The sequence below is a fragment of the Eurosta solidaginis genome, unplaced genomic scaffold (assembly GCF_040869045.1).
Source record: "Eurosta solidaginis isolate ZX-2024a unplaced genomic scaffold, ASM4086904v1 ctg00001074.1, whole genome shotgun sequence".
Classification (NCBI taxonomy): domain Eukaryota; kingdom Metazoa; phylum Arthropoda; class Insecta; order Diptera; family Tephritidae; genus Eurosta; species Eurosta solidaginis.
Genome location: NW_027137023.1, coordinates 50,669 through 77,902, shown reverse-complemented (window position 1 = coordinate 77,902; position 27,234 = coordinate 50,669). Strand labels below are relative to the sequence as shown.

The 27,234-nt window shown below is 40.3% G+C and overlaps 1 pseudogene; it reads left to right on the top strand.

Annotated features, from left to right (window-relative positions):
- The first annotated feature begins 2,152 nt into the window (after positions 1 to 2,152).
- Positions 2,153 to 23,866, top strand: LOC137236023 (ethanolamine kinase-like; annotated as a pseudogene).
- The last annotated feature ends 3,368 nt before the right edge of the window (positions 23,867 to 27,234 follow it).

Genomic DNA, 27,234 nt, shown 5'->3' with positions numbered 1-27,234 from the left:
TATTTTATATGATTATAATCCGTATATATGTACAAAATGTGTATATTTAGACAAAATTTTTAATATTTTCTTTATTAACTTTTTGTATAATTTTCCCAAATATTAGCTGTTTGACCATAACTTTATTTTTACCAATTAAAGGTAAAACTCTTAAGAATTTGTCACAACACTCTTACCAATTCCACTAACGATATACACTGACGCATGCCTCTGTACAAAAGTTTAGAGTCAACTGATAATTGAATGTAAATCTTATTTAAAAAATGTATCTTTGAGACTGACAAGTAGGAATTTTCAAATTTTAACAGTTTTGATAATATTCTTAAATTTTTTTTATTAGAAAAATTGTTTCATTTCCTTATTTTTCTGCTTCAAACTTTTTTACCAAAAATAGCACGGAGTTTGGGGGCTAGCACGGGAATGGGTGCACTTACCTTAGTTCTTATTAATTAGCCTTTACCACGGTCAAGCGGCCAAAGTCCGTAACAGTAGCAGGGATAACTCATTGATTTGTTTTTTTCTTCTTTACTTCCAGCTTAGGTGTTGTTTTTGGTACCAAAATCATACGGATAAGCGAGGTAAGTTTTTTTGAAGAAAACATATGCACATACATTTATGTATGTAGAGTGGTTCTCTGAGTAAGGGCACACATTCTTATACAGATATTTCTGTTGACGTACGTGCATTTTTACATATGTTTATACGTGTGCATAAATGATTAGATAGACAGTAGGCCGTTGTTGAATTTTTAATATTTCTTTGTAAATTTTCCTTTCAAATAAAAATTTAATATTTTGAGATTCGGATTAGGGAAGAAGTAATGAAACAGAAGTTATAATTTTTGATTAGCTGTAAGGAGTCATTTATAATTATTTGAATAAATATTGTTTATTAATTTGAAGTTGGAATTCATTGGAATCAGCGTTTTGTATTGAGGTATATGGGTTGAGGATTATTATTTTTCATACATAGGTAATTTCAACTACAACATGTCTGGCTAAAGGCAGTTTCTTTGTTGGCGTAGGTGTTGCCCTTGCGACAACTGATGGTAAGTTGGGGTAGTTGAGTGGAAAGATGGAAGATACGTAGGTACATAAAGACGGACATTAGTCAGGTTCAAGAGGATTCTACTCCGGAAACCGAGCCATAGTAGAGTTCAAAGGCTGTTCACATCTCGTGAACGGGAGGGGTGGGAAGGCTCCACCTGAATCGGACAGGGTTTCTCCCGCTTTCCTATATTTATTTTTATTTAGTTTGTTTAGATACTTTCCCCCAGGCATGAACTCAATTTTGCTATGCGACTGCTGGGAAAGGGGAAGTGGCAATAACCGCACCTCAGAGCCGACGAGCCTCAGCCGGGCTACTAACATGCCATCCCGCCACTTCTCTCCCGTACCAGGCAGTTACGTAACAACTCTTGGAGAACTGCTCGTGTAGCTTTCCTTCCAATGGCGGGAAGATCGGTCACGTGTATCCCAAAGACTATATATATATATATATATTATATATAGCTTAACATCATTTCTGCTCAAAACCTTTGAGAGGCTGATAGATGTGTACATAAAGTCCACCGTGGATGAAAAGCTGCTCTCCACAACACAATATGCGCACACCAAAGGCAAGTCGGTAGACACCGCATTTCATAGGGTGGTAATAAGCATAGAGAAAGCCCTGGAATATAAGGAATATGCTCTAAGAGTCTTCTTAGACATTGCCGGGGCTTTCAATAATATTTCTAAATGGGCGATTATGGATGGTCTTAATTACATTAAAGTACATCCAGCCTTAACGAGATGGATCGGCTGCATGATAAATTGCAGGAAGATTACATCACAATGGGGATTGTACTAGGCCACGAACTCAGTGGAGAGGGGAACGCCGCAGGGAGGGTTTGCTGTCACCTCTGCTGTGGACACTGGTCATAAGTGGAAAGTGCCTTCCAACGACTAGCTCTTTGATGGATCGGGCGCTTCGGGATATTCATACCTGGCCATCTAATGTCGGGTTAATGGTCAACGCGGAGAAGACGGATATGGTCTTGTTTACAAAGAGGAAAAGGTCCCAAAATGGATCAGGCCTAAGTTAGGAGGGGTGACCCTACAGGAGAAACCTTGCACAAATATTTAGGAATCATCCTAGACAGTAAGTTGTCATGGAAACTCAACGTGGAGGAGAGGGTGAAGAAGGATTCAAAGGCACTTTATGCATGTAAAAGAACGCTGGGGTGTACGTTGGTCTTATCGCCCTCTCTTTCTCATTGGGTTTTACAGCGATTGTAAGCCATATTATATAATATGGAGTTCTTATTTAGTGGAAAGCCACACAAAAAATAACCTACCTCCAAAAATTAGAGGGGGTATGCAGACTATCAATGCTTAGCATTACGGGAGCCCCGAAAACAACCCCGACGGCTGCATTGTATGCCATTCTGCACATTCCACCTGTAGAACTGGTAGCAAAGAACATAGCGTTAACAACTGCAACCAGGATCGGTGCCTCGGGGCAGCTTGAGCGCCGACCATACGGCCATAGTAGTATAGCGTCATAAATCACAAGACGAACACACTACCTGATTCCCTATCTGCGCTTCGAGGGCGATCTTAAGGCCACAATAGAGGTGGACGGTTGGCGCAAGGGTGCTCAAATGGCGGAAGAGGCGATACATGTGTACACAGATGGTTCCAAAGTAGCGGAAGGAGTAGGGTCTGCGGTATACTGTGCTGATCCGGAAATAAACAGATCCTACAGGCTGCCGGATTACTGGAGCGTTTTGCAAGCGGAAATAGTAGCCGTAACCAAAGCAGTAGGAAACCTGGAAGAAAATAACTTAAGCTGCAACCGTATTAACTTTTTTTATTGACAGTCAAGCAGCAATTAAGGCAATAAATTCGCATAGCACAGCATCTAAATGCGTGTTAGAGTGGAAATAATCGCATACATCTATATTGTGCCCCAGGGCATATGGGAATATATGCGAATGAAAAAGCGGATGAACTAGCTAAAACGGGCGCATCCCTTGAAGCTTGCTCCGTAGACGTCCCAATTAGACTGGGCGAGATTAAGCGAAGGCGAGTGGTGCACATGATCGACCAAGCAGGAAAGACGAGGGTTCAAGCAGGGGCTGTAAAGTGTCGAAAATTATGTGTAGGTCTTACAACCTTAGACTAACAAAGTTGCTTCTATCATTAACAAGTTAGGAAGGCTAAGTTCGGGTGTAACTGAACATTACATACTCCGCTGAGAGCTATGGAGACAAAATAAGGGAAAATCACCATCTAGGAAAATGACCCTAGGGTAACCCTGGAATGTGTTTGTATGACATGTGTATCAAATGGTAGACATTAAAGAGTATTATAAGAGGGAGTGAGCCATAGTTCTATAGGTGGACGTCATTTAGGGATATCGCCATAAAGAGGGACCAGGGCTGACTCTGAAATTTGCTTGTACGATATGGGTATCAAATGAAAGGTGGGTAATGAGTGTTTTAAAAGGGCGTGGGCTTAGTTCTATAGGTGGACGCCTTTTCGAGATATCGCCATAAAGGTGGACCAGGGGTGACTCTAGAATTTGTTTGTACGATATGGGTATCAAATGAAAGATGTTAATCAGTATTTTAAAACGGAGTGGGCCTTAGTTCTATAGGTGGACGCCTTTTAGAGATATCGCCATAAAGGTGGACCAGGGGTGACTCTAGAATTTGTTTGTACGATATGGGTATCAAATGAAAGGTGTTAATGAAGAATTTAAAAGGGCGTGCGCCTTAGTTCTATAGGGGAACGCATTTTCGAGATATCGGCATAAAGGTGGACCAGGGGTGACTCTAAAATTTGTTTGTACGATATGGGTATCAAATCAAAGGTGTTAATCAGCATTTTAAAAAGGAGTGGGCCTTAGGACTATAGGTGGAAGCCTTTTCGAGATATCGCCATAAAGGTGGACCAGGGGTGACTCTAGAATGCGTTCGTACAATATGGGTATCAAACGAAAGGTGTTAATGAGAATTTTAAAAGGGAGTGGGCCTTAGTTCTATGGGTGGACGCCTTTTCGAGATATCGCCATAAAGGTGGACCAGGGGTGATTCTAGAATGCCTTTGTACGAAGGTGTTAATGAGTATTTTAAATGGGCGTGCGCCTTAGCTCTATAGGTGGACGGACGCCTTTTCGAGATATCGCCATAAAGGTGGACCAGGGGTGACTCTAGAATTTGTTTTTACGATATGGGTATCAAATGAAAGGTGTTAATCAGCATTTTAAAAAGAAGTGGGCCTTAGTACTATAGGTGGACGCCTTTTCGAGATATCGCCATAAAGGTGGACCAGGGGTGACTCTAGAAAGCGTTCGTACAATATGAGTATCAAACGAAAGGAGTTAATGAGTATTTTAAAAGGGAGTGGGCCTTAGTTCTAACGGTGGACGCCTTTTCGAGATACCGCTTTAAGGTGGAACAGTGGTGACTCTAGAATGTGCTTGTACAATATTGGTATCAAATGAAACGTGTTAATGGGTATTTTAAAATGGAGTGGGCCTTAGTTCTATAGGTGGTCGCCTTTTTGAGATATCGGCATAAAAGTAGACCAGGGTTGACTCTATAACTTATTTGTACGATATGGGTATCAAATTAAAGGTACTAATGAGGGCTATGTGAAGGCGTTTTCCAGATATCGACCAAAATGTGGACCAGGGTGACCCAGACCATCATCTGTCGGATACCGCTAATTTATTTATATATGTAATACAATATAATACTGTTTCTGCTAAGATTCCAAGGGCTTTTGATTTCGCCCTGAATAACTTTTTCATTTTCTTCTACTTAATATGGTAGGTGTCACACCCATTTTACAAAGTTTTTTTCTAAAGTTATATTTTGTGTCTACAAACCAATCCAATTACCATGTTTCATCTCTTTTTTCATATTTGGTATAGAATTATGGCATTTTTTTCATTTTTCGTAATTTTCGATATCGAAAAAGTGGGTCATTCTCGAGTTTCGGCCCTTTTTTATACCAATACAAAGTGAGTTCAGATAAGTACGTGAACTGAGTTTAGTAAAGATATATCGATTTTTGCTCAAATTATCGTGTTAACGCCCGAGCGGAAGGACAGGCGGTCGACTGTGTATAAAAACTGGGCGTGGATTCAACCGATTTCGCCCTTTTTCAGAGAAAACAGTTATCGTCCCAGATTCTAAGCCACTACCAAATTTCACCAGGATTGGTAAATTTTTGTTCGACTTATAGCATTGTTTAGGCCACAGGCCTAAATATATCCGCCCCCCCCCCTCCCCCCCACCGCGTAACATAATTTCCTTTTATTTCTTTTCTTTAGTTTACTACCACCCACATATGCTTGTGGTCACTAATACACACAGGCATCTGTGAGTGGTGGTACGTATGCATTAGGGAGGGTCGATTTAAAAATCACTCATTGCTCTGTGAAAATCGTATTCCAGGGATCAAAATAAGAAACTTTGCCGAAGGAACCATACCTCTAAAACGAATTCTGGTGTCCCCCAATTTGGGTCGAACTTTTGGGTAGGGGCAAATTTTGAAAAATCCCACTTTGACCCTTTTAAAGTGCTCCAATCGAGTCCAAATGAATGACCGACCCCCACTAACTTTGGAGGCCCGACCCACCGATGCCAGTGGTACACCCCCTGGTACCTCCCTGAGGGTTCACCAAACAAACATTTCAAAAAATCGCCGGTTTTGCACTTTAAATGAAAAAATCAGCTAAATGGCTATGTTTTTTCTTTATTTTTATTTATTTATTTATAATAATATTTATTATTTATTTATAATAATATCTATTTTTTCTCTTAAGAAATTTATTTAGTCAGAACATATGTAAATGAAAAAATTAATTTAAGTGAGTTATCGAAAAGAAACTAAAAAAAATTATTGTTTGAAATCTTTTTAACTTTCAAGTCTGGGCAATTTCGCACGGCTCTCTAATGTCGTCGCCATAACAGCCTCTACATTTTCCGGTATAACCCGTTTGGAAACGCTAGCTAGCAATTGAACATGTCGTTCCTTGTGTGTGTGATGGAATTTTTGGATCATTAAACGGTGGATCATCTTGATTTAAATATTCTTTCAATGTATCGTACGGAATGCTTCGCGTGAATGGTGGTTCAAATACGATATTTATATCATTCAAATTGATAATTTCCGTATAACTTGTGCAATTAAAGTTTATATCTGGTTTTTTATAAACTCTAAGTTCCATTGGCTCGTCAACATCGGTTCGATAGCATAGAATTTTCTTGATGGCACAGTCGCGCCTTTCTTTGCTATCATCAAACAACATTGATAAAAAGATATTTTCCGAATGCGCATAATATGAATTATCTTTAATTACTTGATTGACAATTTTGCGTAAACTGCCGTACACGACAGAGCTGTAATACTTGATACTGAAGTACATTGGCACATAACATTTAATTATAAATTGAACCAAAATTCTTAAATTTGCATCTGGATTTTCCGTTGTCACATATAATCGCAATAATCTAGCGGCCTTGGTGAGCCACCGAGAACGTACAATTTCCTCTGGTTTGATGTTAGCCAGATCCACCGGAACTACGCCGCTAGAAATTGCACGGGCCATATCGTATAAGTACTTCGATTCGGTGGAAAATTCTATTTTTTCTGGAGCAGGGGGCATATTTTGCAACTCAATTTTCTGGAAGCCGTCCACCACCTGAAAATATATAATAACAAGTAAGGAAGTTTAAGTTCGGGTGTAACCGAACATTACATACTCAGTTGAGAGCTATGGTGACAACATAAGGGAAAATAACCATGTAGGAAAATGAACCGAGGGAAACCCTGGAATGTGTTTGTATGACATGTGTATCAAATGAAAGGCATTAGAGAGTATTTTATGAGGGAGTGGGCCATAGTTCTATAGGTGGACTCCGTTTAGGGATATAGCCATAAAGGTGGATCAGGGTTGACTCTAGAATGCGTTTGTACGATATGGGTATCAAATGAAAGGTATTAATGAGTATTTTAAAAGGGCGTGGACCTAAGTTCTATAGATGGACGCCTTTTCGAGATATCGCCGTAAAGATGGACCAGGGGTGACTCTAGAATGCGTTTGTACGATATGGGTATCAAAGGAAAGAAAGGTGTTAATGAGCATTTTAAAAGGGAGTAATCCTTAGTTCCATAGGTGGACGCCGTTTCGAGATATCGCCATAAAGGCGGAACAGGGGTGACCCTAGAATTTGTTTGCACAATATGGGCATCAAACGAAAGGTGTTAATGAGTATTTTAAAAGGGAGTGGGCCTTAGTTCTATAGGTGGACGCCGTTTCGAGATATCGCCATAAAGGTGGGCCAGGGGTGACTCTAGAATTCGTTTGTGCAATATGGGTATCAAACGCAAGGAGTTAATGAGTATTTTAAGAGGGAGTGGGCCTTAGTTCTATAGGTGGACGCATTTTCGAGGTATCGCAATAAAGGTGGACCAGGGGTGACTCTAGACTTTGTTTGTACGATATGGGTATCAAATGAAAGGTGATAATGAGTATTTTTAAAAGGGAGTGGGCCTTCGTTTTATAGGTGTTCGCCTTTTCGAGATATGGCCATAAAGGTGGACCAGGGGTGACTCTAGAATTTGTTTGTACGATATGGGTATCAAATGAAAGGTGCTAATGAGTATTTTAAAAGGGTGTGGGCCTTAGTTCTATAGGTGGATGCCCTTTCGAGATATCGCCATAAAGTTTCTAGAATTTTTGTGTACGATATGGGTATCAAATGAAAGGTGTTAATGAGTATTTTAAGAGGGAGTGGGCCTTCGTTTTATAGGTGTTCGCCTTTTCGAGATATCGCCATAAAGGTAGACCAAGGGTGACCCTAGAATTTGTCTGCACAATATGGGCATCAAACGAAAGGTGTTAATGAGTATTTTAAAAGGGAGTGGGCCTTAGTTTTATAGGTGGACGCCGTTTCGAGATATCGCCATAAAGGTGGGCCAGGGGTGACTCTAGAATTGGTTTGTGCAATATGGGTATCAAACGAAAGGAGTTAATGAGTATTTTAACAGGGAGTGGGCCTTAGTTCTATAGGTGGACGCATTTTCGAGGTATCGCAATAAAGGTGGACCAGGGGTGAGTCTAGAATTTGTTTGTACGATATGGATATCAAATGAAGGGTGTTAATGATTATTTTAAAAGGGCGTGGGGCTTAGTTCTATAGGTGGACCCCTTTTCGAGATATCGCCATAAAGGTGGACCAGGGGTGACTCTAGAATTCTTTTGTGCAATATGGGTATCAAACGAAAGGAGTTAATGAGTATTTTAAGAGGGAGTGGGCCTTAGTTCTATAGGTGGACGCCTTTTCGAGATATCGCCATAAAGATGGACCAGGTGTGACTCTAGAATGCGTTTGTACGATATGGGTATCAAATGAAAGGTGTTAATGAGTATTTTAAAAGGGAGTAAATCTTAGTTCCATAGGTGGACGCCGTTTCGAGATATCGCCATAAAGGTGGGCCAGGGGTGACTCTAGAATTCGTTTGTGCAATATGGGTATCAAACCAAAGGAGTTAATGAGTATTTTAAGAGGGAGTGGGCCTTTCTGGACCAGGGGTGACTCTAGACTTTGTTTGTACGATATGGGTATCAAATGAAAGGTGTTAATGAGTATTTTTAAAAGGGAGTGGGCCTTCGTTCTATAGGTGTTCGCCTTTTCGAAATATCGCCATAAAGGTGGACCAGGGGTGACTCTAGAATGAGTTTGTACGATATGGGTATCAAATTAAAGGTATTATTGAGAGTTTTAAAAGGGAGTGGTGGTAGTTGTATATGTGAAGGCGTTTTCCAGATATCGACCAAAATGTGGACCAGGGTGACCCAGAACATCATCTGTTGGATACCGCTAATTTATTTATATATGTAATACCTGCCAAGATTTTAAGGGTTTTTTATTTTGCCCTGCAGAACTTTTTCATTTTCTTCTACTGAATATGGTAGGTGTCACAACCATTTTATAAAGTTTTTTTTAAAGTTATATTTCGCGTCAATAAAACAATCCTTACCTTACCATGTTTCATCCCTTTTTTCGTATATGGTATAGAATTATGGCATTTTTTTCATTTTTCGCAATTTTCGATATCGAAAAAGTGGGCGTGGTTATAGTCGGATTTCGTTCATTTTTCATACCAAGATAAAGTGGGTTCAGATAAGTACGTGAACTGAGTTTAGTAAAGATATATCGATTTTTGCTCAAGTTATCGTGTTAACGGCCATGCGGAAGGACAGACGGACGACTGTGTATAAAAACTGGGCGTGGCATCAACCGATTTCGCCCGTTTTCACAGAAAACAGTTAAAGCCATAAAATCTATGCCCCTTCCAAATTTCAAAAGGATTGGTTAATTTTTGTTCGACTTATGGCGTTAAAAGTATCCTAGACAAATTAAATGAAAAAGGGCGGAGCCACGCCCATTTTTAAATTTTCTTTTATTTTTGTATTTTGTTGCACCATATCATTACTGGAGTTGAATCTTGACATAATTTACTTATATACTGTAAAGATATTAAATTTTTTGTTAAAAGTTTACTTAAAAAAAATTTTTTTTTTAAAAGTGGGCGTGGTCCTTCTCCGATTTTGCTAATTTTTATTAAGCGTACATATAGTAATAAGAGTAACGTTTCTGCCAAATTTCATCATGATATCTTCAACGACTGCCAAATTACAGCTTGCAAAATTTTAAATTACCTTCTTTTAAAAGTGGGCGGTGCCACGCCCATTGTCCAAAATTTTACTAATTTTCTATTTTGCGTCATAAGTTCAACTCATCTACCAAGTTTCGTCGCTTTATCGGTCTTTTGTAATGAATTATCGCACTTTTTCCGTTTTTTCGAAATTTTCGATATCGAAAAAGTGGGCGTGGTTATAGTCCGATATCGTTCATTTTAAATAGCGATCTGAGATGAGTGCTCAGGAACCTACATACCAAATTTCATCAAGATACCTCAAAATTTACTCAAGTTATCGTGTTAACGGACGGACGGACGGACGGACGGACGGACGGACATGGCTCAATCAAATTTGTTTTCGATCCTGATTATTTTGATATATGGAAGTCTATATCTATCTCGATTCCTTTATATATGTACAACCAACCGTTTTCCAATCAAACTTAATATACTCTGTGAGCTCTGCTCAACTGAGTATAATAAAATAATTAAAAATGGTTGAAAATTATAATAAATGAGTGATAGCAATAACTTACCGGAAGAGTTTCACAAGTTTCGATTTGACGGCTCAGTTTTCTGGTTGCCGATCTTGGTCCAGTGCTGGTTGATTTATCCAAAGCTTCAAACAAATGCCGAAACGGAAGTTCGTTGAAGTGTAGAAGACAAACGAACCAATGTAATGAATGATCTTTTTAACAGCAATTCGAATCGTCGTATAATTCCACCGTGTGGGCCAGTGTTTGTTGGCTCACCGTCAGTGCATATTCCAATTAATGCATCCAGTGATATATTTTTATCGTTGAAAAAACCATTTAATTTGGTTGTTTTGTATTCAGCGGTTTCATGTTCCAGTCTTACGTAACCAATCAATTCAGAATTGGGTTCTCTCAAAATAACAAAATGAGGTTCTTTTACCATCCTAGTATGATACTTCTCATCAATTTTATATATAGTTAAAGTATCATCTTTTCTGCCATTGAATGAAAACGCTAACAAATTGGTATCATTTAATCGTTTGCGAAGCACTTCCTGTCTGCATTTCTGTTTTTCTATGCGAACTTTCGATTTATCCATGATGAGAGGTTTCCCATGCTTATCTTTAATTTTAAAATCTTCCAAAAGAGTGGTTCCCAATGCTGATGCTACTCTGTCAGGCACACCGAATCTGTCATTTACCAAGGCAAAGTTAAAACAATCGTATCTCTCTGTGTATTGTGAACTTGTGCTTCTATCCATATCTTCTTGAACCGGTGACGGTGCGTATGTTGAATCATCGGGATCTTGGTATGTTGGCATTGATGACATAGACGTTGCTCCTTGCTCTTCAGTTTCCATCATAAATGCATCCATTTTTAGTCTTCTCTGATTATGTTGATCGTGCATGAACTCTTTGAGGCGTTCGGGCCCAGCCGCATGCACATGGAGCTGCCTTCAAATCGCATTTACATGTTCCAATGTAAAAAATTGTTTCCAGAGATTTTACATACTCTGTAAATTGTTGGGTGTTGATTCTTCTCTTGATTTGCTCTTGATACTTGTCAAGCAATTTATTCAATTTATTAAATACACTTTTTTTCAGCATTATTTCCATACCAAGTTTTTCCCAAATTCCAATCAACTCATCTTGTACTTGAATAGTGAATGATTTATGGGAAAACTTTTTTTGTTATGTTTTAGCACGTTCGCTTAAGTAAAAATAATATCTCAAGATATCCAGATGGGTTGGTAAATTTAGATCAGTTAAATCAGCAGACACACCAAAAACAGTAACATCATGCTTGGGTATATGACTCATTGGGTTTTCGATAGTTGTTGATGTAGTTGCTTCATCTTGCTGTGCAGAGGATGGTGGATTCATTGTAAACTTTTTGATTTGGATGGTCACTTCACCTATTATTTGTTTTGAAATATTTTTTTTATCTGAAATTAGCACTTCACACTTTGAGTTCTTCACAACGACTTAATGCATTCACAAAAACTGTTGCGTTATATATGGTCTACGAGACGAGGTAATAAGAATGAAATGGTAATTTCAATTCTACCTGCTGTGTCTTGTGGTGGCTTAAAAAAACAACACAAGCAATTTTACGATCTGCAATTGTGTCACAGAGATACCTTCATTTTTTAAAACGGTTGAATAAAAAACCCACACAACTATGTTTACGACTTGCAAATGCATCACAGTGATGCCTTGGTTTTAGAAGGGTTGTAAAAACGCTAATTTCTAATAATTTTTTTTTTAATTTCTTTTCTATTACTAAGTTAAATTAATTTTTTCATTTACATATGTTCTGACTAAATGAATTTCTAAAGAGAAAAATAAACTCCAAAAAGCAAAAACATAGGCATTTCGCTGATTTTTTCATGTAAAGTGCAAAACCGGCGATTTTTTGAAATGTTTGTATGGTGAACCCCCATGGGGTTCCAGGGGGTGTGCCGCTGGCATCGGTGGGTGGGGCCCCCAAAGTTAGTGGGGGTCGGTCATACATTTGGACTCGATTGGAGCACTCTAAATGGGTCATAGTGGGATTTTTCAAAATTTGCCCCTACCCAAAAGTTCGACCCAAATTGGGGGACACCAGAATTCGCTTTAGAGGTATAGTTCCTTCGGCAAAGTTTCTTATTTTGATCCCTAGAATATGAGAGCAATGGGCGATTTTTTTGCCTCCCCACAAATCGACCCGGCCTAGCATACATATAGTAGTAGGAGTAACGTTCCTACCAAATTTCATCATGATATCTTCAACGACTGCCAAATTACAGCTTGCAAAACTTTTAAATTACATTCTTTTAAAAGTGGGCGGTCCCACGCCCATTATCCAAAATTTTACTAATTTTCTATTCTGCGTCATAAGTTCAACTCACCTACTTTTCATCGCTTTATCCGTCTTTGGTAATGAATTATCGCACTTTATCGGTTTTTCAAAATTTTCGATATCAAAAAAATGGGCGTAATTATGGTCCGATATCGTTCATTTTAAATAGCGATCTGAGATGATTGCCCAGGAACATACGTACCAAATTTAATTAAGATGCCTCAAAATTTACTCAAGTTATCGTGTTAACGGACGGACGGACGGACATGGCTCAATCAAATTTTTTTTGGATACTGATGATTTTGATATATGGAACTCTATATCTATTTCGATTCCTTTATTCTGTACAACCAACCGTTATCCAATCAAGGTTAATATACTCTGTGAGCTCTGCTCAACTGAGTATAAAAAGAGAGGACTGTTGACTCATGACGTGTATTCTGACTGGACTCTGCCTTCTGGCGTCACATGCCTTTAAATTAGGCTTGGTCAGTGATAGCAGATGTAGGAAGTGCGAGCTGGAGGAGGCTCGTGCCCTGCGCTTGCCAGGCTAAGACTCCAGCTATTAGGGGTGATACAGCTGTCAGATCTAGAAGCAGGAAGTGGCTTAAGTCCTAGGAAGCTTCTAGTATTTGCCAAGAGGACGGAGTTATTTTATAACATAGGTCCTGGTTTTTGATAGGGTTTTTCAGTTTGGTCGTTAAAACAAATTTCTGGTAACACACGGACTCATTCAGTCTATGTGAGGTCCTCATGGACCGTCCAGTTCAACCTAACCTAACCTATACATTCGACCGAGCAGACCGAACCGCATAACTTTGTAGACACCTTGAAACTAAAATTTTCTAATGTTCGATCACTTTCGGAGGCTGGTGGATATCATAGAACCTACGCCTGCGCGACAAGCTACATACCCACACATTCATACACGCTTTTACTTGGGCGGTTGTTGCTTCGCGGATAAAAACACATACAAATACACGCGTATTCCTACACGACTGATGATATGGCTGTCGTTACAATTAGCAGACTATCAAGTGTTCATACAACCGCAGCTATCTTCTAAACAGACATAGCACCGATCTGGAAGATAGCTCGTTTAAAAGGCCCTTTCACACGCTCTCATTTGGTATATACCCCGTACGAAAAGGTCTGTAGATAAGTCTGTAAGATCTTGTTATTTCATTCTCTATAGATAAAAATTAACATATTTGCAAGTGTCCATACAACTGCAGCTATCTTCTAAAACGAGCATAGTACTGATTTGGAGCTTTACTGTGAGCCAATACTCCAAACCGACCTAACAATCCTGATACTACTTTGGCGGCTGTTGAAATACGTATTCAAAAGCGACATAGAAAAAAAGGTATCGCCAAATATGGGTTAATGAAAATCAAATGAAATTCCAGCGAATCGTATTTCGCAACTGCCCCAAGGATCCAATCAACTTTTATGAACTGAAAACAGTAACATTTGGAGTGACTTGCGCTCCCTACCTTGCGATTCGAACACTACACAAACTGGCTGATGACGTGGAGACCTCGCATCCAATGGCAGCAGATATCTTGCGAAATTGTATGTACGTTGACGACGTACTCGCCGGTGGACACAGCATCGAAACTGCGATGAGGGCAAGGGATCAGATATCATCGGCATTGCAATCGGCCGGCTTCCCATTGCGAAAATGGACATCCAACTGCAATAAAATTCTGCAGGGTATACCGAAGCAACATTTATTAACAGGGGACTTCCTAGAGTTTGAAGATACTAGTATGGTTAAAGCTCTAGGCATTAAGTGGAACGCGCATTCCGACCTATTCTATTTTACTGCTAAACCTTTTGAAAACAGTGATGCCATCACAAAAGGGGCTATACTTTCTGCGATTGCAAAGCTGTTCGACCCTCTTGGCTGGCTGGCACCAGTGGTAATTGTAGCCAAGATAATAATGCAAAATATTTGGTTGGAAGGGACAGGCTGGGATGCAAATGTGTCTAAAACTACTTTACATCGGTGGCAAGCATTCAGGACTGACTACGAAAAGATCAACGATATACGCATACCGCGATGGGTTCACTACACATTGAAGGACAATATCGAAATACATGGATTCAGCGATGCTTCAGAAAAAGCATATGCCGCCACTGTTTTCCTGAGGGTACAGACAAAGGATCAAGTCTTCACCAACCTGTTGATGGCCAAGACGAGAGTAGCCCCCGTCAAAACCATACCCTTGCCTCGACTCGAACTCTGCGGTGCAGTTCTACTAGCAGAAATGATCGAATCTGTGGTCGAAAATAAGAAACTTTCGAACATTAAAGTAACCCTTTGGACAGATTCAACTATAGTGCTGGCATGGATCCGAAAACCACCATGTTCGTGGTCGTAGGAGACAAAGTATGGCGGCACGTAGACTCCGCGTCATATCCTGCAGATTTGGCGAGCAGAGGCCTCTACGCTTCGGATCTAATCAACAATTCTTTGTGGTGGCAGGAAACTTCTTGGTTACAAGAAGACAACGAAAATTGCCCAACACAAGAAGAAGATTACAATACGAATATGAAGGAAAAGAGGGTGAAAGTTCATGCAACATCGGTCGAAAATAACTTTGATATTCTGGATAGGATTTCCGATCTACCAAGGGCTTTGCGGGTTATATCTTATATTCTTCGGTTTTTCCAGAATACGCACCCAACAACGGAAGCCTCCTTTAAAACGAATTCTCATTCGATAACCCCTGACGAAATAGAAAAACAACACAAATATTGATAACAATATGCCAAAGGCAACATTATCAAGAAGAGTACCCAAATTTGAAGTCAGGAAAATTAATAAATGGCAAGAGTGAGATTTTACCCCTGGACACATATATAGATGAAGAAGGCATCATTCTAACTGGGGGAGGACTGGGGCATCCAAAGACATGTTCCATAACGAAAGTCATCCCATTATTCTTCCTTATACTTGCAGGTTATCCAGACTTATAGTTCAATCCTCTCATAAGACCACCCTGCATGGAGGGAACCAGCTGATACTACGTCATATCCGCACTCAGTACTGGATCCCACGTGTTAAAATAATGATACGGTCTGTTATCCACAACTGTAAGGTCTGTACTATTTACAGGAAGAGGACACAAACGCAACTTATGGGGATCCTTCCGAAGGAGCGCACCACCTTTTCTAGGGCCTTCACCAACACCGGGGTAGATTTCGCGGGACCATTCGATATAAAATCCTACAGAGGGAGGGGATGTCAAATTTCAAAAGGATACGTTTGCTTGTTTGTCTGCTTTTCGATGAAAGCCATCCATCTAGAAGCGACAAACGACCTTAGTACCGGGTCCTTCCTAGCTGCCTTCGCCAGATTTGTATCCAGACGAGGCTGTCCGAAAAACGTTTACTCCGACAATGGTACTAACTTTGTCGGAGCTTCGCGATCTTTACGATCCGAGTTTAAAGCATTTCTGCGTGAAGCAAGGGACGGAACATTGAATAAATATAGCCATCACATTTTTGAATGGCATTTTATACCGCCAAGCGCTCCTCACATGGGAGGTTTGTGGGAAGCGGGGGTAAAAAGTTTTAAGACCCATCTTAAAAAGATCGCGTCTGATCATAAATATAGTTTTGAGGAGTTTACTACCCTCTTATGTCGAATTGAGGCCTGCCTCAACTCTAGGCCCCTCAGTTCCTCATCCAGTGACCCTTCCTACCTGTAGCCACTTACTCCAGGCCACTTTCTCGTGGGTGGACATCTTCTGGCCTCACCTGAACTCGAATGCAGTGAAAACCTTGCCTCAATTGTAACCCGATGGCAGAAGATGAAAACTCTCCATCAAACAATCTGCAAAAGATGGAAATCAGAATATCCCACCGAAATCCAAAAACGATACAAGTGGAAACATCCACAGACAAACTTAAAACCCGCGGATCTAGTCGTCATAAAAGAGGATAACCTACAACCAAACGAGTGGAGGATGGGGAGAATCTTCAACGCACACCCAGGTTCCGATAACCGTGTACGTGTTGTTGACGTCAATACAATTAAAGGACAAATTACGAGACCAATCTCGAAACTGGTACTACTCCCGCCCAACGACAAGGAAAATGAACTTTAATAATCCACATTCCTTTATCCCAAAAAACCCAGCTCCCGTTCACTCCGAACGAGGTCAACACACAAATAACCCAGCACTCGTTCCCGTGAACGAGGCCAACACACCCTAACGCAGGTAAACTATCTGCCCCAGAATACAATTGAATTAGCAATTACACCCCAAACATCAATTTCCATATGAACCACACGTTCAAACTTAAAAGTACCGGCGTTCTTTGCCCTAACCCAAATAAGCATGCGTTGCGACAATGTAAAGCATGTGTGCAAACGTCGAATCTAAATGTCACGCAGAACAAAAATTGGATATCGAGTTTGGGTTTCACGCAGCAAATTCACCTTGGGTTGCTCTCATACAAGTTGTATGGACATGAGACATTTTTGACAGAAAATTACTTGCGTGCGTTTATATTAGGTTGGCTGTAAGAAACACAAGGCGGTGTTCTAAATGACAATCCGGCCTGTTCTGAATTCCGACTCGTTTTGAAAAGTAAGGCGAGGTTGATTCCGAGTCGATTTCTTTTTGGTGTTCCCAATTCCGATTTAAACAAATCGATACGAAGTTGTTTTCGAATCGTTTTCATATCGAGTCGATAGTAAAGCGAACCAGCTGTTCTTCTTTATTTTGGTTTTAGTTAAATTAAAATTGTGCAAAAATTTGAACAAAACGCCAGCACCAATGGTTTTCGCAAATGCAGAGGCAACAAGACAATTGCAATTTTGCATAAAAAACGCTAAGATCGATCGATCGAAATTGAGAACACGTCGGCTTGCTTTCGATCGGAATCGCTTTGCTTAGGTGAGAAAATTTTTGATAGGAGTTTTCAAATTAAGATTTATTATACTAAATAAACAAATAGTCCAGCAAAACGTTGTAATAAATCTTCCAAATAAAATAAGTAATTTAATAAAACTTATTTGTAGGGAAAATAATGAAATGATCTGTACTTAATAGGCTAAATACTTTCGATTCCGACTGCTCAGAGGCAAAACTTTTCAAATCGATCAAGTCTGGTCGGAATCGATATTCAGAACACCAAAACATTTCGATTCCGAATAAATTGGTCGGAATCGAAATCGAGAACAGGTCCGAATAACTTAAATTCCAATCTGAATATCCTAATATTTTCCACATAAGACAATTAAAAGCGAAAATTTAAATTAAAATAAAGTGCCTAAAACAAACGATATTGTAACGAATTTGCTGCAAATCCTCTTATTTGCCTTTTTGCTAAGTTCGTATCAATAAACTGTTGAATAAATAACTCCAATATTGAATAATGGAAAAATGGCCTTTATTAAAGTACTTCACAATAACACTTAATAACCAAACTGATAGCTTAACTGAAACTGACTTTCAAAATTAATACTGCTATTGCTCGCTAGATATCGTCTTACTCGAAACTCAAATCAAACTGAATTACTTCTGACCCGCTTGCGCCGCTTTTATAGTTTACGCTGCATACTTCCAGGCTCTTCTATTTCCAGAACTTACCAACTATTTCGTATGTTTATAGTTCTCATATAGTTTCTACTTGTTTACAATTGTCTACTTTTCAGCGTCTCACAGATGTATGTGAGTTTGTAGTTTACAGTCTCTCGCACACACATAGGCGTATAAGTAAATGCATCTGTGTGACATCTCTCGGCTGCCTTATATATGTGTATACATGATTTGATTATTGACATAAATACCGCTTAGCATGGCTTTAGTGATGGTATAGCCTAGTGATGCTAATATCCGTGACACTGCCCTCCACCTAAGTCTGATCGTCCCGATCAGACGAATCTCTCGATCTAACCGCTACTAGCCCCTCCAAATGAACCAACCTTCTATTTTGTGGTTTCCCAATTGTTTTTATGCGGTAGATGTCATCACTGATCCTTTTTACAACTTTGTACGGGCCTTCCCAACTGCACTAAAATTTGGAAGGAACACCTTTCCGCCGGCGAGGATTGTACAACAGTACCAAATCTCCCTCCAAGAAACCCTCCGAATTATTCTTGTTGTCGTACCTGTATTTCATCTTACTACTCATTATCCTGGATCGTTCCCTCGCACTTTGTTGCTTGGCCAATGAAGAACTACTTCGCAGAGCTTGATCTTGACGGATTGACTTTGCATCATCAGTATCGTCTTGACGTTTCACAAGAGTAGTACGCGCTGGCTTGAAACCACCCTTGCATTCTTTCTGGAAAATTCTTTCAGTCGTTTTAGTGCATCCATTAGGGTTTGTCAATGCCAGTGTTTTTCTCGCAGGTACTTTTGATTTTGATTTATTTGGCCCATTCGATCTATCAACTTTTGCCTTTGACTTTCGTGGTCTTTGTCGAGTCTTTTCCACCAGTACCCTATTGCTGCTGAACCCTTTCTCCAAACTGAAGTTAAGTGGTTAATCCTGGTTCTTATAACGCATAACCCTTCTCTGCATATCGATCTTGATGTCATGGTCAACCAAGAAGTCCACTCCCAATATGACTTCATCAACGATCTCTGCCACAGCGAATTTGTGTAGAACCATGACCTCCCCAATTAAGACTTCACATACCACTTCTCCCTGGACTTGGTTATACTCGCCAGTAATCGTACGCAATCTTGCTCCAGGTAATGGCTTTACTTTCCTGTTGACCAAATCAGATCGGATCAAGGAATGATACGGGCGCATCTATCTACAGTCAGTACATACTCCTTGCCATCCACGTTTCCTTTGACGGTAAGACTGCTCGATTTCCTTCCAGTTTGCGAGATATGTATCACACGACATTCAATAGCTGGGGCAAGTTCTCGATCTTTACATTTGACTCGCTCTTGTTTATCTCCTCCAGCTTTGCGTTTACGACCAGCCAAGTTGGAATTACCATGACCGGTGCTGCAATGACGTGCAATGTGACTTGGGTTACCGCACTTGAAACACTTCATAACTCCGGCATTGTTTTGTTTTAATCCCTTCAGTGCTTCCAAAATTGTGTCTACCCAATCTGGCCTTTCCACTTCCACGCGATGAGCTTTGTATGCGGGCTTACTCAAAAGTAACGCTGTTTCCTGAGTCAGTGCATGGGACACCGTTTCAACAAATGTTCCCGTATGCCGTTAATAAAGCTCTGAATCTTTACCCTTTCAGTGTATTCCACGGGAGCGTCCGCATTTGCAAGATGAGCCAATCTTTCAACATCCGAAGCAAACTCCTGTAATGTCTCATTTGCTTTTTGGTAACGGTTTTGCAACTCAATTTGGTATATCTGTTTTCTATGCTCGCCTCCATAACGTCCCTCGACAGCGGCCATCAATGCTTCACAGTTGTTGCGCTCTCCCTCGGGAATCGTCTTTAGGATTTCGGCTGCTGGCCCCTTCAATGCTACGAATAGAGCAGCAACTTTATCTTCAGCATTCCAGTTGTTCACTGCTGAGGTCTTCTCAAATTGAAGCTTGAATACCTCGAAAGGAACAGAGCCGTCAAAAGATGGAGTTTTTACCTTCGGATTGCTCGCTGGAACAGCTGGTCGATTTAGTTGTAACTGTTGCATAAAACCTTTCAACGCTTCTATCTCGGCATCAATTTTGTCCTCGAGTTGTAAAATTTTTGCATCCTGCTCTTCCAGTTTCGCAAAGAGCTGCGATGATACCTGTTCCGAAATTTTTGTCGACATTCCAGATATACGCGCCTCTTGCGCTTCCAGTTTAGATGGCATATATGTCTTCTGTTCTTCCAATTTAGATGACATTTGCGACGCCATTTCTGAAATGCCTGCCTCCTGTGACTCCAGCTGAGATGCCATTGTCGATGTTTGTAGAGATATTGTGCTCGTCACTGTCTGCGGTGTTACGTTTTTTTCTTCCATTTTTGTTGTTGTTTTGTCGCTATCATAATGAAAGACATACTCCTCAGCATTGTAGATTCTTTCAAATACCATAGCTACACTTAGTCGTTTTTTTAGCTGGGATTTATTGCCAGAAGTAGCCAATCCACGGACTTCCAACTCCTCCTTCAGTTGCTGGATCGTCAATTCACTCAACTTTGCTGTGTCGAAGTTGTATTCCCAATCTTCGGAATTTATTCAACAATTCCTCTTCTGACACCAATTGTAACGAATTTGCTGCAAATCCTCTTATTTGCCTTTTTGCTAAGTTCGTATCACTAAACTGTTGAATAAATAACTCCAATATTGAATAATGGAAAAATGGCCTTTATTAAAGTACTTCACAATAACCCTTATACTTTGCAATTAGCTGGCTTAATAACCATACTGATAGCTTAAGTGAAACTGACTTTCAAAATAATACTGCTATTGCTCGCTAGATATCGTCTTACTCGAAACACAAATCAAACTAAATTACTTCTGACTCGCTTGCGCCGCTTTTATAGTTTACGCTGCATACGTCTAGGCTCTTCTATTTCCAGAACTTACCAACTATTTCGTGTGTTTATAGTTCTCATATAGTTTCTACTTGTTTACAATTGTCTACTTTTCAGCGTCTCTCAGATGTATGTGAGTTTGTAGTTTACAGTCTCTCGCACACACATAGGCGTATAAGTAAATGCATCTGTGTGACATCTCTCGGCTGCCTTATATATGTGTATACATGATTTGATTATTGATGTGAATACCGCTTAGCATGGCCTTAGCATCGCCTTAGTGATGGTAAAGCTTAGTGATTCTAATATCCGTGACAGTATTAACTCAGATTTCTGCACACTATCTTTTATATGCATTGCATTCCAACCAAAGAAATTGAGCAAACTATTTGGAACATACTAGAACCGAGAGCTGGCTACTAAGTATACTTAGTAGTAACCTTCCCTACAAAAACAATTGTTAAAAAGAAGCTAACTAGTTATTGATCATTTCGCGAGTGCAAGGAAAGTGGCTCACTTTTAGTTAACTTTAAAAAGTCAGTACTGCATTGTTAAATTGGAAGAAAGTAAATTCGTTTGTTGTCCTCAAGTAAAATCCACTGTTTTTAACGATAATCACAATTTATTAATTATGAAAGCGGTCACTATAACGATTTCGACATTCATTAACAGTTGTTTACGATCAGCCTTTGACGACAGGTTATATTGAACGACCAAACAGAAAACACCCAATTAGGTACCAAGACTTATGTTGTAAAGTAACTCCGTCGTCTTGGGAAATACTAGAAGTTTTCTAGGATCTTGTTTAATTCTTACACCTGCTGTTACTGACGAGGCCTTACTTATAAGCATTTGGTGCCATAAGGCAGTGTCTAGCTAATTTGCCCATTGTGAGCCTTAAGCCCTCTTTAGAGATATGAGCTACTTTGTGTGTCTATTGCCTTAAGACTTGCATTAGATATTAGATATGTTACAGCTGATCTACGCCTTTCCTGCTTAATGAATCATATGCGGCTTCTGTCTTCACCTAACGTGGCACGGTTTGTTGTTTGCCTTTGCATTGGTGGCGCCAGTCGCTGCGCCAGCATCGCGTTCCAACCTTTGGCCACATCCACCACTAAACCCACTACAACCAAGCATGTAGTGCAAACCCACCTTAGCAACATCGACAGTAAAACCAACAGTCGCCTCTCATAGTAAAGACATTAACAATAAAATTGATGTCCAAAATAAAAAATAAACATTTGGAATCATAGAAACCAGAAGCATACATTTAAGTCCCTGTTAGGGATACTCAAATCTGAACCGAAGCAAATTTTCAAAACAAACAAAAAACTCGTACAAAATTGTCGTTGGACCCTAATAAATCGATATCTATATGGCACGCGGGTCATAAATTTAAGCTGGAATATTATAAGAAGCACAGCAACCAAACAAAAAAACTTGTATTACCAAATCATTTCAAAAATCATATACGAATAATTATAAGAACTACTACGTAGTATGGGCACAGAAACAAAATTTAATAATCAATCCACTGCTGCAACTCCAGTTTTTTTGTACCCATACGCATTGGTAACGATGTATTTAGCGGTGCCAAAGAGATACTAAAGGTGATACGACCACATTGGAAACTTAGTCATGTACAATTTAAAAATATTCACGGACGGCATTAAAAATAAGCTTGTGGGTTGCTTCTATGATCCAACACTGTCCACTGTTACAAGCTACAATGGCAATGACATTGATAACGGCAGCTCAAATGGCAGTAACAACCCTAATTTTTCAATTGCGGCAGCATCAAACTCAGTGGATTCAAAGGTGACCACATCCATCATGGGCGAAGTGGTTAGTCATAACAATACGAACCCTAATACACAAAATGAGAGTAATTCTGCTTTCGACAGCAACGTTGTGCTTGTGCGGGTCTATGGTAACAAAACGGATTTATTGATCGATCGTAAAGCTGATACACGAAGCATTCAATTGTTACAAACGTATGGATTCGCGCCTACACTATTTGCTACATTTAAAAATGGAATTGTTTACGATTCCGTACCTGGTGTAACTTTAAACCCACTAAGCGTATTGGATCCGGCTATTTGGCCTTTGGTGGCAACTCGTATGGTCGCATCGTCGTATTAAAGTTCACGAAGGAGTTGCTGGAACTAGTGGTGATGTCGATAAACCCCGTGTGCCAATGTTGTGGCGTAAAATGCAGTTTCTTTGATTTGGTACCTGACATTTTTACTGATGCTGTCAAACATAAAAGCGTTAAGGATATTTTCTTGTCAATAAAACGTTTACGCGATGAATCCAGCTCGCTATATAGGCATTTAGAACGGCTAAACAGTCCGGCGGTATTTGCTCACAATGATCTTTTGCTGGGCAATATTGTCTATTTGGAGTCACAGCCATGCGTTAATTTTATTGACTTCCAAGTACACCGATTACAACTTTCAGGTTTTTTGATATTGGAAATCATTTTTGTGAATTTGCCGGTGTCGATGAAGTGGATTTTTCACGCTATCCAAAGAGTGACTTTCAACTTGGCTGGCTTCGCGTCTACCTACAGGAACTTCTGCAACGTACAAATGTCACCGACAACGAATTGGAATGCCTGTACTAGCAGGTGAATCATCTCGCGTGGCTGCACACATGTTTGGGCAGTTTGGTCTCTCATACAGGCAGAACATTCCAATATTGATTTTGATTATGTTGATTACACGTTATGAAGAATACCAAAAACATAAGTCGAAGCTGGATCTTCATACTCCGGAAGAAGAGAAAAATTTGCAGCAAAAAACACGATTGATCAACGCCTTTGCATTACATAGCACGAGGAGTGTACCTGAAAAGAAAAGAAGAAAAAAATAAATTAATTACTAAAATTATCACCAAGTCTACGAGTATACTCACCGCCGCGTGTTAAATGAATGACATTTTTTTCATTCAGGAAATGGAAGAGCGACATCTGCTAGTCAAAATCTCTACACTCCATTTCTGACTGTCGATGCACTGCATTACCGACATCATGCCTTACGCGCTGCTACACGCAACACATGTCGCGTATTACATATATCGATCAATCATTCATTTGGTCGAGATTTAAAATACTTAATTCCAGGAATCTCAATATTATCGACAATACACGTCGAAAATAATGTTTAATGGTGGAAGTGCAACTCTGTAATACCTTTTCAGCCAGGTTTCGAACCGTTCCGTGTGGTAGCAGGCCACTTGCTGTGAAATCAAAGTTCACCAAAAATCTAAAATAAATTCTAGGAATACGTCGGCGATATCTACCGACACAAATCAAATTATAAAATGTACCAAAGGCACTAAAGCACCAGCCACATCGCATGGATGCGTGCTAAACCCGTTTTTTCTTCGTTTCTTTGCGCGCATAAATATTTACTTATGGCCTTTAATTTCTTTCAATAAAATGTTTTTTTTCTTTGCGAAAATACATATTCGATATAATTTTTTTTGGTTTACGCCACCCAAACAACATTCCGCCAACCTCAATTTGGGCATGATCAATGATACCAATATTCTTTCAGATCATGACCCGTTACCAAACCTTATTGGCCAAGCCAGAGGGAGGCGCAAAGCGTTTCGACGTTGCTTGCCAGCTCTGCGGCAGGGATCATAGCCTTAGGATCTGTGCCGAATATCGAAAAAAATCCCCAGAAGAGAGGTTGCGGGCAGTACTTCTGCATAAGTACTGTCCAAACTGCCTGTCGCCCTTCCACCGCGTGAGCAAATGTATCAGCAAGTATCGCTGCAAGAGGTGCTAAGAGAAGCAGCACACCACGCTTCATTTAGATGAGCGTCGACCGGTATGCGACGAGACGACCACAAACGGCGAAGACAACACGTCCGACGACGCGTTGTCAATCAACCTCTCGGGACCGGCTAAATCCTGGGCAGGTGGAAGAAGAAAAGATGGAAGAAGAAAGAACGAGAGCGGAAAAAGAGCATGCGAAAGCCGAAATGAGACCGCCAACGAGCAGGAATGGGATGCGCAGTTTCCGACCGCTGTTGCAGCACGAACGAAGGGCGGAGGAAGAAAGAAAAGCTGGAAACCAACAAAATAATTGGCGGCACCGTGAGGTCGGACCCCATCGAAACTCAACTAAATCGTTCAAACTCGCCAGGCAGCAACGGCGAAAGAAATCAACGCCATACACTTCTGACGCCCTAGATACAAAGGCACTATCGCGTGGTACACCGGAAGGCTTCCGAACCGGCCGGCTGCTCCCAGCCACTCCAGCGCCCATCATGCGGCCTTTCGTGCCCATTGCGCCGACGGCCATCGTACGCATCGAATCGCGTGGGCACCTACATCTGGTTCGTGCCATTATTGATCCCTGCGCCGCCAACACCATCTTCGATGCAGAGCTGGTACGCGATTTGCAGTTGGAGCGCCAAGGACCAGGGCAATGCACCCTTATTCTGCGCGGCAAGTTCGGGTCAACGACTCATGTCACTACCCAAGCCGCCGTGGTCAACGGCCACTATCGGTTGAGTCCGCCATCCAATGTGGATCCAAAGATTGCCGTTCCATTTGAATTCATGCGGCTTGCAGATCCTCAGTTCTACCGCTCATCGCCAGTTCGGCTTACACTCGGCGCTGATCTATACGCCGAACTGATGGTGAGTGGAACGCCAGCAACAACAGTTGACGGTCTCCTGACCCAACCGACCGTATTCGGGCTGGCAGTCTCAGGAGCCTGCCAAAAATAGGGGCGTTTCATAAAAACTAAATAATTACTGCACGGAATCAGAAACCACGTACGTATATTTAATAACTTCTTTTCTTTTTCTTCACAGGACAACGAGAGAGACACGAAGTCCATCGTGCGACGTGCAATGCTTGCAGTCCGCATCTGCACATCGACATAACGCCTTACCGGACGTGCGATCACGTGGCATTCCCTTTTTTCATATTTTTTTTCTTTCTTTGTTGCTTACGGCAAGGGGCCGGTATGTTTAGGCCGGTATGGTGGCCTACGGCCGCGCTTATAAAAAATTACCCTGGGTGGGTCCAACACCGGTTTGGAGATCAAACCTATATCCGCGCAAAACACTTATGTTTAAATTTTTTTTGTGGGTACACCAACATTAAAACAACCACATGAAAATAGCCAACTTCAACTGCAAATATCTCCCGGCAGAGATACAATTTTTATTTTCTGCCTTCGGATTATTGTTGTCGAGGTCAATACGCGTCTTTTGACAGCTCTCTCGATATTTGTGGTAGCATATTAGCAGTCGAACCCTCAACTAGACTTTTACCGACAATTCAAACACCAATTTGCTTGTAACTAAAATCTCTTTAAGAGCACATTTTTTATAAAAAACAAATAAATAAATGTAAGGCACGATAACCGCCAAAGAGATTTTAGGCCGAGCTTCTCTTCCAATTTGCGCCGTACTCCTTTTTTAATTTTTCCTATAAATTGGCGGGACGGGACCTACTTGTTTTATGCAGACTCCAGGCAGATGAGTTTTCACTGAGAGCTTTTCATGGCAGAAATACACTCGGAGTGCTTGCCAAACAATGCCGAGGGGCGACCCCGCTTAGAAAATTTTTCTTCTAATTGAAAAACCTTATTTCTAAAATTTTGATGTTGCTTTGCCCGGGGTGTGAACCCAGGGCATTCGGTAGGCGGAACAGGCTACCATCACACCACGGCGGCCGCCATTTTTTATTTCTGTGAAATAAATTTCTATTTTTAAAATTTTTGCAAAAACCGTGCAAAAAAAATTGTTCTGGAGCACGTTTTTGCACGCAAGGAAAACCACTTACGCAAAATTTTACTCTCTATGATATTCCGTTGAGAAAAAATGGCCCGCAATATTCATGCTAGATATTTTCATTTCCACACTTTGGACTTGAAGATTTTCCATACAAAATTTTATTTTTACTTTAAGTATTGAACACTGGAATATTTGTTTTCTTTGGATATTTCATTTTTGTTCTGTATAGTATTTGAAAAATAAAATTTCTCGACCTTTGGGAGGGGGAATGTCCCCTAAATTCCCACCGTAGATCCGCACCCGAACTTTGATAAGATTAGATGGTGCATGGGCTCAAAGAACGTTACAAAAAAAAGAAAAATACAAAAAAATTAAAGCCGGTAGTTAAACCTTTTTTAATCAAACAATAATCAACAAATTTGTACACATTTATAGAAAAAACTTCTTTTAAAGGAAGGATTACATTGATTAACTTTTTG